The sequence below is a fragment of the Mercenaria mercenaria genome, chromosome 12 (assembly GCF_021730395.1).
Source record: "Mercenaria mercenaria strain notata chromosome 12, MADL_Memer_1, whole genome shotgun sequence".
In the NCBI taxonomy this organism is placed as follows: domain Eukaryota; kingdom Metazoa; phylum Mollusca; class Bivalvia; order Venerida; family Veneridae; genus Mercenaria; species Mercenaria mercenaria.
The window spans coordinates 29,343,529-29,358,256 of record NC_069372.1 but is presented as its reverse complement, the minus strand read 5'-3'; the positions used below and the strand labels follow the sequence as shown (position 1 = coordinate 29,358,256).

The 14,728-nt window shown below is 37.9% G+C and overlaps 1 protein-coding gene across 5 annotated transcripts in view; it reads left to right on the top strand.

Annotated features, from left to right (window-relative positions):
* LOC123534966 (mediator of RNA polymerase II transcription subunit 15-like) overlaps window positions 1-14,728 on the top strand; it is a 286,252-nt gene that overhangs the window by 75,477 nt on the left and 196,047 nt on the right. The gene's annotated exons all lie outside the window — the stretch shown is intronic.

Genomic DNA, 14,728 nt, shown 5'->3' with positions numbered 1-14,728 from the left:
AAGTAACCTCTTTTACATAACACTGATAAGTGATAATCAATAATCAATAATCGGTATATGGCTGATAAAGGTGACTGTCTTATCTGAACAGAGGTGTTGGCATTATTTTGTGATTACACACACTTATGTTAAAAATGTCATTATTTTAATATTTTCTGTAAGTTTGACATTATTTTTGTCATTATAAAGTTTATAGCAATTTAAATTCTCTTTCCGATGATACAAAATTTATTGTAGTTTCTCTTTGAGTTTCGAAGATATAAAGTGTTAAAGTACGGGAATATATATTTTTAGGCATAAAATTCTGTTTTGGATTACTTTCACATTGAAATTCATATACAATTTCATTTTGATGTTTGAAAGTTTGATTTATAGTTAATAGACTTATCTTCTGAATCGGAATTAGTAAGTATTTATATAAAAAAACAACCATCAAACTGAATAACACTACAAAAATAATGGATCGTAAAATTTCTGAAAGTTCAGAAAGATCGCCGAGATCGAGACTCGTAACCGACTACAGTATTCTTGTGCTAAAAATTAAAATATTTTATTTTTAGGATAACATTACGTAATATTTTGATGATCAAACGTCGGTACATCATGGGTGACTTCCGCTGCAATTAACTCTTGGGGTGTCATAAAATATTTGAAAGCCGCGGTCCTTCTGTTTTGATTAACACTTCCCGTTATGTAAGGCCATAAATTCCAAGCCATCGTATACACAAATTGTTGTTTAGGGGAAATCTGCATGTATCACGCGTGACCTTCATGACCTAACACATTTGAAAATACTTTGATGTTAAATGGTTGTTATTTTTAGAACGAGGAAAGCCCGCGAACTGGCCAGTTGCAAGCAGTTTTCTCAGTAATTTTCCATGACGTAGCGTCGTGCACATGCAGGAAAAAACCCCGGTGTCTTTCTTTGCAAAGTACTCGATAAATTTAAATAGTAACCACATGATCATGTACGTAAATAATGATGACGAAATCCCATATTTTGAGTTAGTAAACATCCGGAATTTGTTTCTTTAGGAAAAGAACGAAAATAAAGCGATTGATTATGAGACACGGGATAAAACGATTCTGTTCAAATGGCCGTTAATCGGTATAATACGTTTCTATCGGGGAACCGATAGACACGGGTCAATACATTTCTGTTTGGTAATCGATAGATACGGTGATAAACGTATCGGTGTGGGAAAGGGTTAAAGGTCAAGGTCACAGGGGCCTGAACATGGAAAACCATTTCTGGTCTTGAGAACCACTTGACCCAGAATGTTGAAACTTCATAGGATGATTGGTCATGCAGAGTAGATGACTCCTATTGATTTTAGGGTCACTCTGTTAAAGGTCAATGTTACAGGGGCCTGAACATGGAAAACCATTTCGGATCAATAACTTGAGAACCACTTGACCCAGAATGTTAAAACTTCATAGGATGATTTGACATGCAGAGTAGATGACCCCTATTGATTTTTGGTCACTTTATTAAAGGTCAAGGTCTCAGGGGCCTGGTCATGTAAAATCATTTCCGGACAGTAACTTGAGAACGACTTGACCCAGAATGTTGAAACTTCATAGGATGATTGGACATACAGAGCAGATGACCTCTATCGATTTTGGGGTCAGTCTTTTAAAGGTCAAGGTTACAGCAGACAGAAAATGGAAATTCATTTCTGGTCAATAACTGGAGAGCCATTTGATCTAGAACCTTCAAAGTTCATAGGGTTGTAGGGCTGCTGGAGTAGACGACCCTATTGTTTTTGGGATCACTCCATCAAAGGTCAAGGTCACAGGGGCCTGAACATTGAAAACCATCATTAATAACTTGAGAACCACTTGACCCAGAATTTTGAAACTTAATAGGATGATTGGTCATGCAAAGTAGATGACCCCTATTAATTTTGGGGTCACTCTATTAAAGGTCAAGGTCACAGGGGAGTGAACATGCAAAACCGTTTCCAGTCAGTAACTTGAGAACCACTTGACCTAGAATGTTGAAACTTCATAGGATGATTGGTCATGCAGAGTAGATGACCATATCGATTTGGCATCACTCTGTTAAAGGTCAAGGTCACAGGGGCCTGAACATCGAAAAGCATTTCCGATCAATAACTTGAGAACCACTTGACCCATAATGTTAAAACTTCATAGGATGATTGGACATGCAGAGTAAATGACCCCAATTGATTTTGGGGTTACTCTATTAAAGGTCAATGTCACAGGGGCCTGAACATGGAAAACCGTTTCCGGTCAGTAACTTGAGAACCACTTGACCCAGAATATTGAAACTTCATAGGATGATTGGTCATGCAGAGTAGATGACTCCTATTGACTTTAAGGTCACTCTGTTAAAGGTCAATGTTACAGGGGCCTGAACATGGAAAACCATTTCCGATCAGTAACTTGAGAACCACTTGACCCAGAATGTTGAAACTTCATAGGATGATTGGGCATGCAGAGTAGATGACCCCTATTGATTTTTGGTCACTTTATTAAAGGTCAAGGTCTCAGGGGCCTGGTCATGTAAAATCATTTCCGGACAGTAACTTGAGAACGACTTGACCCAGAATGTTGAAACTTCATAGGATGATTGGACATACAGAGCAGATGACCTCTATCGATTTTGGGGTCAGTCTTTTAAAGGTCAAGTTTACAGCAGACAGAAAATGGAAATTCATTTCTGGTCAATAACTTGAGAACCATTTGATCTAAAACCTTCAATCTTCATAGGGCGACAGGACTTACAGAGTAGATGCATGGCCCCTATTGTTTTTGGGGTCACTCCATCAAATGTCAAGGTCACAGGGAGCTGAACATAGAAAACTCTTTCCAATCAATAACTTGAGAACCACTTGACGTAGAATGTTGAAACTTAATAGAATGATTGGACATGCAGAGTGATGACCCCTATTGATTTTGGGGTCACTTGATCAAAAGTCAAGGTCACAGGAGCCTGAACAATAACTTGAGAACCACTAGGTCCAGAATGTTGAAACTTAGTGGGATCACTGGACATGCCAAGTAGATGATCCCTATTGCAGCCAACCATCAGTGTCTCTTTGACGTTCGCTCATGTCCCCTACTGACTTCTTGCCTATACGACTATGCATTGGGGGAGACATGTGCTTTTTTACAAAAGCATCTTCTTGTTGGAAGCATGATTGAATGATCCTAGTTTAATTTGCTTCAGTTTATTTCAGTTTTATATTATACCTCCAAATCAGCCACTTCTGAAAACTTTGAGTTTGAAGGTATTGTGATATATGACAATTCACTTGCAGCATCAGCTGCGCAGAGCAACAGATAAGCTGTTATTTGCGTAAATACCCAATTACATTTGCAAAAAAGTCAAAATAATTTTCTTTTAATGCGTGTTAAAACTCATATTATGTAGAATCAGTACACTCAGTTCTCATCCCAGTATATATCATCATGTATATCCCATAGACTTTAAGTTGTCACTCGTAGTCCAGACAATCACTAACTGTCTCTGTCTGACAATTTGACTTTCAGAAAAACATCTTGCATTCTTACATGTCCATGCGTCTGTTTGATATTCAGTTTGGTTTGATCATGCTTGCTTCATTTTTAGCTTACCTGATGTCCGTCATGCATCGTGCGTCGTCTGTCGTGTGTCGGTCAACATTTTCTAAAAAAATCGTCTTCTTGAAAACCACTGGGCAGAATTTACACCAAACTTCACAGGAATGATCCTTGGATGGCCCCCTTTCAAAATTATTCAAAGAATTGAATGCCATGCAGAACTCTGGTTGCCATGGCAACCAAAAGGAAAAACTTTAAAAATCTTCTTGTCCAAAACCGCAAGGCATAGAGTCTTGATATTTGGCTTGTGACATCATCTAATGTCCTCTATGAAGATTGTTCAAATTGTGCCCTGGTGTGAAAAGAGGCCCCGTAGCGGGGGGGTCTCAAGTTTTACATAGTCTTATATAGGAAAAAACTTTAAAAATCTTCTTGTATAAAACCACAAGACCTAGGCCCTTTGATATTTGGTATGTAGCATTGCCTTGTGGTCCTCTACCAAATTTGTTCAAATTATAACCCTGGGGTGAAAAGAGGCCCAGCCCCGGGGGGTCTCAATATTTACATAGACTTATATAGGAAAAAACTTTAAAAATCTTCTTGCCTGAAAGTGCAAGGCCTCGGCATTTGATATTTGGTATGTAGCATTGCCTTGTGGTCCTCTACCAAAATTATTCAAATTATGCCCCTGGGTTGAAAAGAGGCCCTGCCCCGGGGGGTCTCAAGTTATACATAGACTTAATATATAGGGAAAAAAAACTTTAAAAATCTTCTCGCCTGAAACTGCAAGGCATAGGCTTTAAATATTTTGTATGTTGCCTTGCCTAGTGTTCCTCTACCAAAATTGTTCAAATTATGCCCCTGGGGTGAAAAGAGGCCCTGCCCTGGGGGTCCCAAATTTAACATAGACATATATAAGAAAAATTAAAAATCTTCTTGTCTGAAAGTTCAAGGCCTAGGCCTTTGATATTTGTTATGTAGCATTGCCTAGTGGATCTTTAACAAGACTGTTAAAATTATGCCCCTGGGGTGAAAAGAGGCCCCGCCCTGGTAGGTCACTTGTTATATGAGTTATATAGAAATAAATACTTAAAAAATTATCAGATCATATTTCATAGACTGTTTAATTATAATTATGTCTCCCACCACACAGTGGTGTGGGAGACATATTGATTTACTCCAGTCTGTGTGTGTGTCTGTCTGTCACAAAGCTTGTCTGCACTCTTAAGTCAAACATTTCTCACCCAATCTTCACCAAACTTGAACAAAATGTGTCTGACCATAAGACCTTGGCCAAATTCGATAACTAGCCAAATCGGCCTAGGCACTTCGGAATTATGGCACTTGAATTACCGAAAAATCCTCGGAGCGCATGCGCTTTCGTGCACCCAAACCGTACCCTATACTACTTTTATTAGTAGTATAGGGTACCTTTTGGGTGCAAGAAAGCGCATGCACAAGTAGTATAGGGTACATTTTGGGTCCAAGAAAGCGCAGACTGACTTACTATTTAGATGATTAGGCAGTTGTGGGAGACATGCGCTTTTCTCAAAAGCATCTCCAGTTACCTGATGACCCCAAGTGATTAGGGGTCACTTGACTGTTACCTTGACTTACTTTCTTGTTTTTAGCTCTTCGTGCTCTAGGTGAGCTTTTGTGATCGCCTGTGTCCATCGTTGTCCGTCCGTCGTCAACAGTTTGACTGTTAACATTCTACAGGTCACAATTTTGGCCTAATCTTAATGAAACTTGGTCAGAATGTTACCCTCAATAAAATCTTGGATGAGTTTGATATTGGGTCATCTGGGGTCAAAAACTAGGTCACCAGTTCAAATCAAAGGAAAAGCTAATTAACACTCTAGAGGTCACAATTTTGTCCCAATTTTTGAAACTTTGTCAGAATGTTACCCTCAATAATATCTTGGACCAGTTCGATATCGGGTAATCTAGGGTCAAAAACTAGGTCACCAGGTCATATCAAAGGAAAAGCTTGTTAACACTGTGGAGGACACATTTATGACTGTATCTTCATGAAACTTGGTCAGAATGTTAATCTTGATGATTTTTAGGTCAAGTTTAAATCTGGGTCAGGTGGGGTCAAAAACTAGGTCACTAGGTCAAATCAAAGGAAAAGCTTGTTAACACTCTAGAGGCCACATTTATGACTGTATCTTTATGAAACTTGGTCAGAATGTTAATCTTGATGATCTTCCGGTCAAGTTTGAATCTGGGTCATGTGGGGTCAAAAACTAGGTCACCGAGTCAAATCAGAGGAAAAGCTAGTTAAAACTTTAGAAGCCACATTTATGACCATATCTTAATGAAACTTGGTCAGAATGTTAATCTTGATTATCTTTAGGTCAGTAGGCCAGGTGAGCGATACAGGGCCTTCATGGCCCTCTTGTTTAAGATTCAGCCTTGAAATTTGGATGACATGTACAGTTCTGCACATGGATTTTAAAATTGACTTTCAGTGACCTTGAATGTGACCTACTGACCTACTTTCTTAATATTTTAGCATCAGTTTGCCATTTTAAACGTGGCTCATATTACTCAGGTGAGCGATTCAGGGTCATCATGACCCTCTTGTTCTAAGTTATTCATCTTGCTTTCGGACGTGATGTAATATGACATACTACATTCATCATAATGACTAGTGGTTACTTACATCGTGTCTTCTTGGAGCATCAATGGTGTATATTAATTGATGAAAATAATATAAGTGGGTCCTAAAACACTACCTCAAATACATCGTAGTCGGCGGATATTTATGGCACACTATAAATAGCCTACACAGTAGAATTATGTCAGCATAAACTCAGGAATTTAATTAATTATATGCGAGATCTGTTGGATTAAATGTTACTTTTTTACAAGTGAATGACTACAACATGATATAAGACATTTAAGAATGTGAGTACACTTTTAGCTGTTATAATTCAGTTAATTTCAAATGTAAACAAACGTTATTGACCCCATCCCAACCTGTTTCTTGTTATTTAAGGATAACATGGTGTTATAGCCATATTTCATATCTTGTAACTGGATGGTAATATTTAAATGAAATTTGGTCACTTTAAAGACATTCAAAATTAAAAACTTTTCACCGAGAGATTTTTCAAATTTTGTCATTTTTTGGTGAGATAATCGGTATTGAAGTTAACATTGATGCCTATGGAAAATATATAATTTCTTTGATTATGAGAATCTGAACTTGAGTTTCGAGAAAATTTTGCGGTAGAAAGCTGCATTATATAATTCTTATACAAATCCCATAGGGAAAAGGAGAAAATCATTTTTTTCTAGTTTTCAGTGGAGATAACTCATGAAAAACCAAAATTATCAGGAGAGGTAACCTAAAGGAAATTTTTTGAGAACTTCTGTCACAATATAACCTGTCAGTATGCACCTTATTTATCCCCCCGCCAAAGGCGAAGGGGATATTAGAAATGCTCTCCGTCCGTCCGTGCGTCCGCAACGATCTTTGTCCGGAGCATAACTCCAAAAGTACTGGAGGGATTTTCTTCAAACTTCATACACTGATAGAACACATTGGGAGGAAGTGCAGTGTGCAAGAACAATAACTCTACCTAGCCTATTTTTTGAGTTATTCCCCTTTATCATATTTTCTTAAAAAATTTTGTCGGAGCATAACTCCAAAAGTACTGACTGGAGGGATATTCTTCAAACTTCATACACTGATAGAACACATTGGGAGGAAGTGCAGTGTGCAAGAACAATAACTGTATCTTGCCTATTTTTTGAGTTATTCCCCTTTATCATATTTTCTTAAAAAAATTTGTCCGGAGCATAACTCCAAAAGTACTGGAGGGATTTTCTTCAAACTTCATACACTTATAGAACACATTAGGAGGAAGTGCAGTATGCAAGAACAATAACTCTACCTTGCCTATTTTTTGAGTTATTCCCCTTTATCATATTTTCTTTAAACATTTTGTCCGGAGCATAACCCCAAAAGTACTGGAGGGATTTTCTTCAAACTTCATACACTGATAGAACACATTGGGAGAAAGTGCAGTGTGCAAGAACAATAACTCTACCTTGCCTATTTTTTGAGTTATTCCCCTTTATCATATTTTCTTAAAACATTTTGTCCGGAGCATAACCCCAAAAGTACTGGAGGGATTTTCTTCAAACTTCATACACTAATAGAACACATTGGGAGAAAGTGCAGTGTGCAAGAACAATAACTCTACCTTGCCTATTTTTGAGTTATTCCCCTTTATCATAATTTCTTAAAAAAATTTGTCCGCAGCATTTCTTCTTCATGCATAGAGGGAGACCACGAGACGGAGTGTCATACACAAGATCCAGGTCACTAGGTCTAAGGTCAAGGTCACACTTAGAGGCCAAAGGTCAGATACAAGAATGACTTCGTCTGAAGCATTTTTTCTTCATGCATGGAGGGATTTTGATGTAACTTGGCACACTTATACACCATCATGAGACGAAGTGTCATGCGCAGTTCCCTTCTTTAGAATTACATCCCTTTGTTGTTACTTTAAATAGCTTTTATTGTAACTTTTTCATTACTAGTCGTAGGGAAAAATCAAGATCACTTTTCTGTAGTACAACATGCATGCTAAATCCAATTTTGAGGTGTATTTTGACCAATCTCTACCTGATAAAGAGTTTTGTGTGGACTTGCCATTTTTGTTGTTTTTTGTTTTTTTTTAGCTCACCAGAGCACAAAGTGCTCAGGGTGAGCTATTGTGATCGCTCACCGTCCGGCGTCCGTCCGTCCGTCCACACTTTCCTTTAAACAACATCTCCTCCTAAACCAACAGGCCAATTTTGATGAAACTTCACAGGGATGTTCCTTGGATGGTCTTCTCTAAAAATTGTTCAAAGAATTGAATTCCATGCAGAACTCTGGTTGCCATGGCAACCGAAAGGAAAAACTTTAAAAATCTTCTTCTCAAAAACCAGAAGCCCTAGAGCTTAGATATTTGGTGTGAAGCATTGCCTAGTGGACCTCTACCAAATTTGTTCAAATCATGACCCCGGGGTCAAAATTGACCTCGCCCCGGGGGTCACTTGATTTTACATAGAAAAATCTTCTTCTCGAAAACCAGAAGCCCTAGACCTTAGATATTTGACATGTAGCATTGCCTAATGGACCTCTACTAAAATTGTTCAAATCATGACCCCGGGGTCAAAATTGACCCCGCCCCAGGGGTCACTTGATTTTACATAGGAAAATTTTCAAAAAATTTCTTAAAATAAAGCAGAAGGCCTAGGTCTTAGATATTTCACATGTAGCATTGCCTAGTGGACCTCTACAAAAATTGTTCAAATCAGACCCCCGGGGTCAAAATTGACCCCGCCCCAGGGGTCACTTGATTTTACATAGGAAAACCTTAAAAAATCTTCTTCTCAAAAAGCAGAAGCCCTAGAGCTTAGATATTTGACATGTAGCATTGCCTAGTGGACCTCTACTAAAGTTGTTAAAATCATGACCCCCGGGGTCAAAATTGACCCCGCCCTAGGGGTCGCATGATTTTACATATGAAAATCTTCAAAAGTTTTCTTAAAATAAACCAGAAGGCCTAGAGCTTAGATATTTCACATGTAGCATTGCCTAGTGGACCTCTACAACATTTATTCAAATCATGACCCCAGGGTCAAAATTGACCCCACCCCAGGGGTCACTTGATTTTACATAGGAAAATCTTCAAAAATTTCCTAAAAATAAACCAGAAGGCCTAGGTCTTAGATATTTGACATGTAGCATTGCCTAGTAGACCTCTACAAGATTTGTTCAAATCATGACCCCCGGGGTCAAATTGGCCCCGCCCCATGGGGTTACTTGATTGTACATAGAAAAATCTTCAATATTTTCTCAAAATAAACCAGAAGGCCTAGAGCTTAGATATTCGACATGTAGCATTGCCTAGTGGACCTCTACAAAATTTGTTCAAATCTTGACCCCCCAGGGTCAAATTGACCCAGCCCCAGGGTTTACTTTATTGTACCTTGGGAAATCTTCATAAATTTGCTTAAAATAAACCAGAAGGCCTAGATCTTAGATATTCGATATGTAATATTGCCTAGTCGACTTCTACAAACTTTATTCAAATCATGACCCCCGGGGTAAAATTGGCCCCGCCCCAGGGTTGATTGTACATTGGAAAATTTTCCAAAAAATTTCTAAAAATCATCAGTTTGACATTTGAAACATATTACTCTGGTGAGCGATCCAGGGTCATCATGACCCTCTTGTTTAAGATTAACTTCCCTTAGTTGTTACTATAAATAACTTATATTGTAACATTTTTATAACTGACCGTAGGGAAAAAACAAGACCACTATTCTGTGGTACAACATAGATGTTACTCTCCAATTTTAGGTGTATTTTATTATATATAAGGTATCTTTACCTGGTAAGGAGTTTTTTTGTGGACTTAAAAAAAACAAAAGACTTACAATGATTACTAAACAACCACAAAATTAACATTCCATTTGCAAATACAGCTGCTAGAGTAAAGAAATTTGCTGCGACGGGCATATATTGTGACATTCTGGCACTCTTGTTCCCTGTTAGCTTTCCATTCCTTCTTTTTACAGTAGCCATATAGAAAAACATCATAGCTATACTGTTTATGAAAATTAATAGAATTTAGCAGTAAACCACCTCACTACTGACTTATCCTTTCTTCCACATCTTTAAAACCTCCTGATGCGGACCACAACTAAACGGTTGTTCAAAGCTTTCCCCAAAATTAAGACTTTCAGACACTAACTTGCCAGGAACTTTAGCCTTCAGTTATAATATGCCCGGCGGGGGGATTAGCCATGTCTAACATGGCTCTTGCTTCTATCGTTTGACATTTTTATAGCTTACATTATCAAGTTGTATGTACGCTTTTGGTGAAATTTAGGCCTATTACACCATGTTATCCCTAATGTCAACTGAACTATAATTTCCTGGAGGTTGGGGATGGGGGCGGGGGCCAAAAGCGCATGGTGAGCTTTTGTGACCGCGCGATGTCCCTCCTCAGTCGTACGTTGTCTTATGTCATTTTCTAAAAAAATCTTCTTCAAAACCACTGGGCAGAATTAAATTTCACAGGAATGATTTGTTAATTTTTACCTTGTCAACATAATAGAAGTGACATTTTACTTTAGATTTAAACCACACTTACACATCACTTAAGACGCAATAAGATCTTAGTTCCATTCAAAAACTGGCTAGATTTTTTCATTATGCAGGGTCTAGAGTTACTGTCCCTGAAAGGGGCAAAATTTTCTATTTTGTCCCTTTCAGCCATATAGAGGTTTCATTTATACTTTGATTTGATACAAACTTGCACAGAATGATTATCTTGATGATCTCTAGGCCAAGTTCAAAACTGGGTTATATTGGGTCAAAAACTAAGTCAACAGGTTAAATCAAAGGAAAAGCTTGTTAACATGCAAGAGGCCACATTTATGACCCTATCTTCATGAAACTTGGTCAGAATGTTTATCTTGATGATTCCTACTGGGCCATATGGAATCAAAAACTAGGGTGACCCAGTCAAATCAAAGGAAACGCTTTGAAGAGAGATGTTCATGAAACCAGACTCAATGCCTACAACAAAACTCTGCTACAGTGCTGGAGAGCAAATATCAATATTCAGTTCGTTTTAGATGCTTACGCTTGTGCTGTTTATATTGTAACATACATTGCCAAGTCACAGCGTGGGATGTCAAACCTGTTATACCATGCTGTGCAAGAGACTAGGGATGGAAACAACAATCTCAGTAAACAAGTGCGCTCACTTGGACACAAGTTCCTCAATCATGTTAAAGTTTCAGCTCGGGAAGCAGTATATTTCATCTTACAAATTGAAACAATCATCTAGAGATGTCGTATTTGTTAACATATCACCACCTGAAGAAAGAGTGATCATGCTAAAGAGTCTGCATGTGATAAAGAATATGCCTGATGATTCCACTGACATTGAAACAAAAATTCTCTTTAAAAGGTATGCTGAAATACCAAAAGGGCTAGAAAATGTGTGTTTAGCAGATTTTTGCTCACAGAACAAAATTGTATACACGAGGAAAACTCTAGAAAAGGGACAGTGTGATGATGATGATGATGATGAGAAAGATTTGACTATTGAATTATAAACTATCTGATGGTAATTTTCTAAGAAAAAGGAACAGTTCCATTATTCTGCGGTATGTAAGATATCAACAATCACTTGACCAAGAAAACTACTTCAGGGAAATTTTACTGTTATTTCATCATTGGAGGCAGGAAAGTTTGATAATTGGAGACAGTGATTCATACAAAAGCTGCTACCTTTCCATACAGGAAAACAGTAACATTGAAACAAAGATGAAAGAATATAACCGTAAGTCTGTTGAAATTGAACAAGCAATGGAATATGCAAGCAGTTTGCTGAGAGAACAGTTGATGACTGGTTGGAACACAATAGCACCACAGACACAGTCACATTAGGAAGAAGATGAAAATGAAGGTGAAAAAGACAGTCATGAGTATGCAGCATTAGCACCATCTTCAGAGGAGATGCAACAGTTTTCAGATTTCTCCACTGATGTGCCTGTTTCTATACTTGAATTCATCAAAAACTCAGTTCCGGATGAGCAATACCTCAAACAATGTCAAAGTTTAAACACAGATCAAAGAAAGTTCTTCCTGTATATTTTGTATCAGGTCAAAACAAGTGAACAACCCATTTACGTGTTTTTGAGTGGAGGTGCTGGAGTGGGCAAAACAGTTGTAGTCAGAACAATTTACCAAGCACTTATCCGATGGTTCAATTCAAAACCAGGGTCAAATCCAGATGATGCAAAGGTTTTACTGGCTGCACCTACTGTTAAGGCAGCATATCTTATTAAAGGTAACACCCTCCACTCACTCTTTGCAATACCTGCAAATCAGGGCTTTTCATATACACCTCTGGCAAGTGACAAGCTAAATACATTGAGATCAAAATTTTGCAAGGTGAAATTTATCATTGATGAAGTGTCAATGGTTGGGAATCGCATGTTTTCCTTCATCAACCAATGTCTTCAACAGATTATCGGCTTTACACAAGTGTTTCTATATTAGCAGTTGGAGATCTATATCAACTTAAACCAGTTTTTGATGGATGGATTTTCTCAAACCTGAATAATGGTTATGGACCTTTAGCAACAAACCTCTGGATGGAAAACTTTTCTATGTTTGAGTTGATTAAGATTATGCGCCAAAGAGACTCTAAAGACTTTGTTGAGCTTCTTAATAGATTCATTGAAAATAAACAAACAAGAGCAGATATAAAGCTTTTAGAAACAAGAAGAATTGGAACTGACATTACTCATCCATCATATCCTATAGAGCCCGCCCGCTTAGCTCAGTAGGTAAGAGCGTTGGTCTACGGATCTCGGGGTCGCGAGTTCGATCCTCGGGCGGGGCGTATGTTCTCCGTGACTATTTGATAAACGACATTGTGTCTGAAATCATTAGTCCTCCACCTCTGATTCATGTGGGGAAGTTGGCAGTTACTTGCGGAGGACAGGTTTGTACTGGTACAGAATCCAGGAATACTGGTTAGGTTAACTGCCCGCCGTTACATGACTGAAATACTGTTGAAAAATGGCGTTAAACCAAAAACAAACAAACAAACAAAATCATATCCTATAGAGATTCCTCATATCTATTTGACATGAAAAAATGTTGATACCCACAACATGGTTGTATGTGAGAACCAACAGGCAAGAAGAATTTCAAATGAATCTATAGATGTTGTTCTAGGAGATGTAGGAGACCTGAAGTGAGACAGCACTTGGTTTAAAAAATGAACTTTCATGCAATGTAGATGTTGAAGATGGCATGGCCAATGGCGCACCATGTATACGTAGTGCAGTTGGTCCAAGAGACAAAACAGGAAGGTACAGACATTTGTGGGTTCAGTTTGAAGATGAAAGTATGGGTAAAAAATGTAGAAAAGATAATAAGACATTATACACTAAGAACATAAATCCAGGGCGGACACCTCTAATGAGAGTTAAACGGCAGTTTTTCAGTGGGAAAGTACAAAGCTGCAAAAGTTATGAGGAACCAATTCCCCATACGCTGTGCTGCTGCGAAGACATGTCATAGAAGTCAAGGTGACACAGTGGAATCTATTAGTTGTTGACTTTTCTGGCCAAAATTTCCACATGCACATTATTTTGGACTGACGAGAGTTACAAAGTTGGAAAATCTTAGTATAAGATTTTTGAATATAGAAAACCTGAAAGTTGACAAATTAGTTGTGGCAGAAATGGAAAGACTGAGAAGTTCACCATTATTGATATCAAATCCTCTTGTAGATGACAACAACAACAACACATTCAGTATTTTGTTCCAAAATGTTAGGTCTCTTCGCAAACACTTTCCTGACATAATGTCATATGAGATCTATAAACAAGCAGAAAGCAATATTTTTTCAGAAACCAAACTTGCAGACAAAGATCTCTCAGATCTATATATGATGCCAGACTTCTTCATGCACAGGTATGACAGTACAGAGAATAAGGCCTATGGGTTAGTAGTGTATTCAAGGAATGATATTAATCAGAATATAATTCATCAGTGTACACGGCATACATCTGGATATATAGAAATGGTAATGATGGGTGTAGAAACAGGACTGTCGAACATTCCATGGATATCTGTTGCTGGTTATGTTTCACCAAAGACAACAAAAGAAGAATTAAAACGTCAGGCGTAAATTAAAATATTGTTTGTTTGACCTTTACCTACCGACTCCGATAAAATTGCCCCGACTCAAATAATTTTATTGCATTCCAGGGAAAACAATTATTTTTATTTTCTTATCAAAGAGAAACAACTTTTTTGGTGACCCAGGAACTGGCGATTATTTTATTTAACAGATGCATAAATAATTATGCCAAGTGAGAAAGTAACCTGCAGTCAGCTAGAAGAAAATCAATAAAGCTGACTGTTTATTACCTCGTGTATTCCAAACACGTGTCAGCTATGCTGATAAGTTGCCTAAGGCCGTAGGATGCAGACGACAATTAAACCGCTTTTAACCGGAAGGCAATCTGACAGAAAAACATAATTTTACTAATCTAGTATGGTGAGGCTATCAATCAAATTAAACTTTTTGAAAAGGTTTTCAAATTCTACAGCCCTATATCGGCAGACGACAGT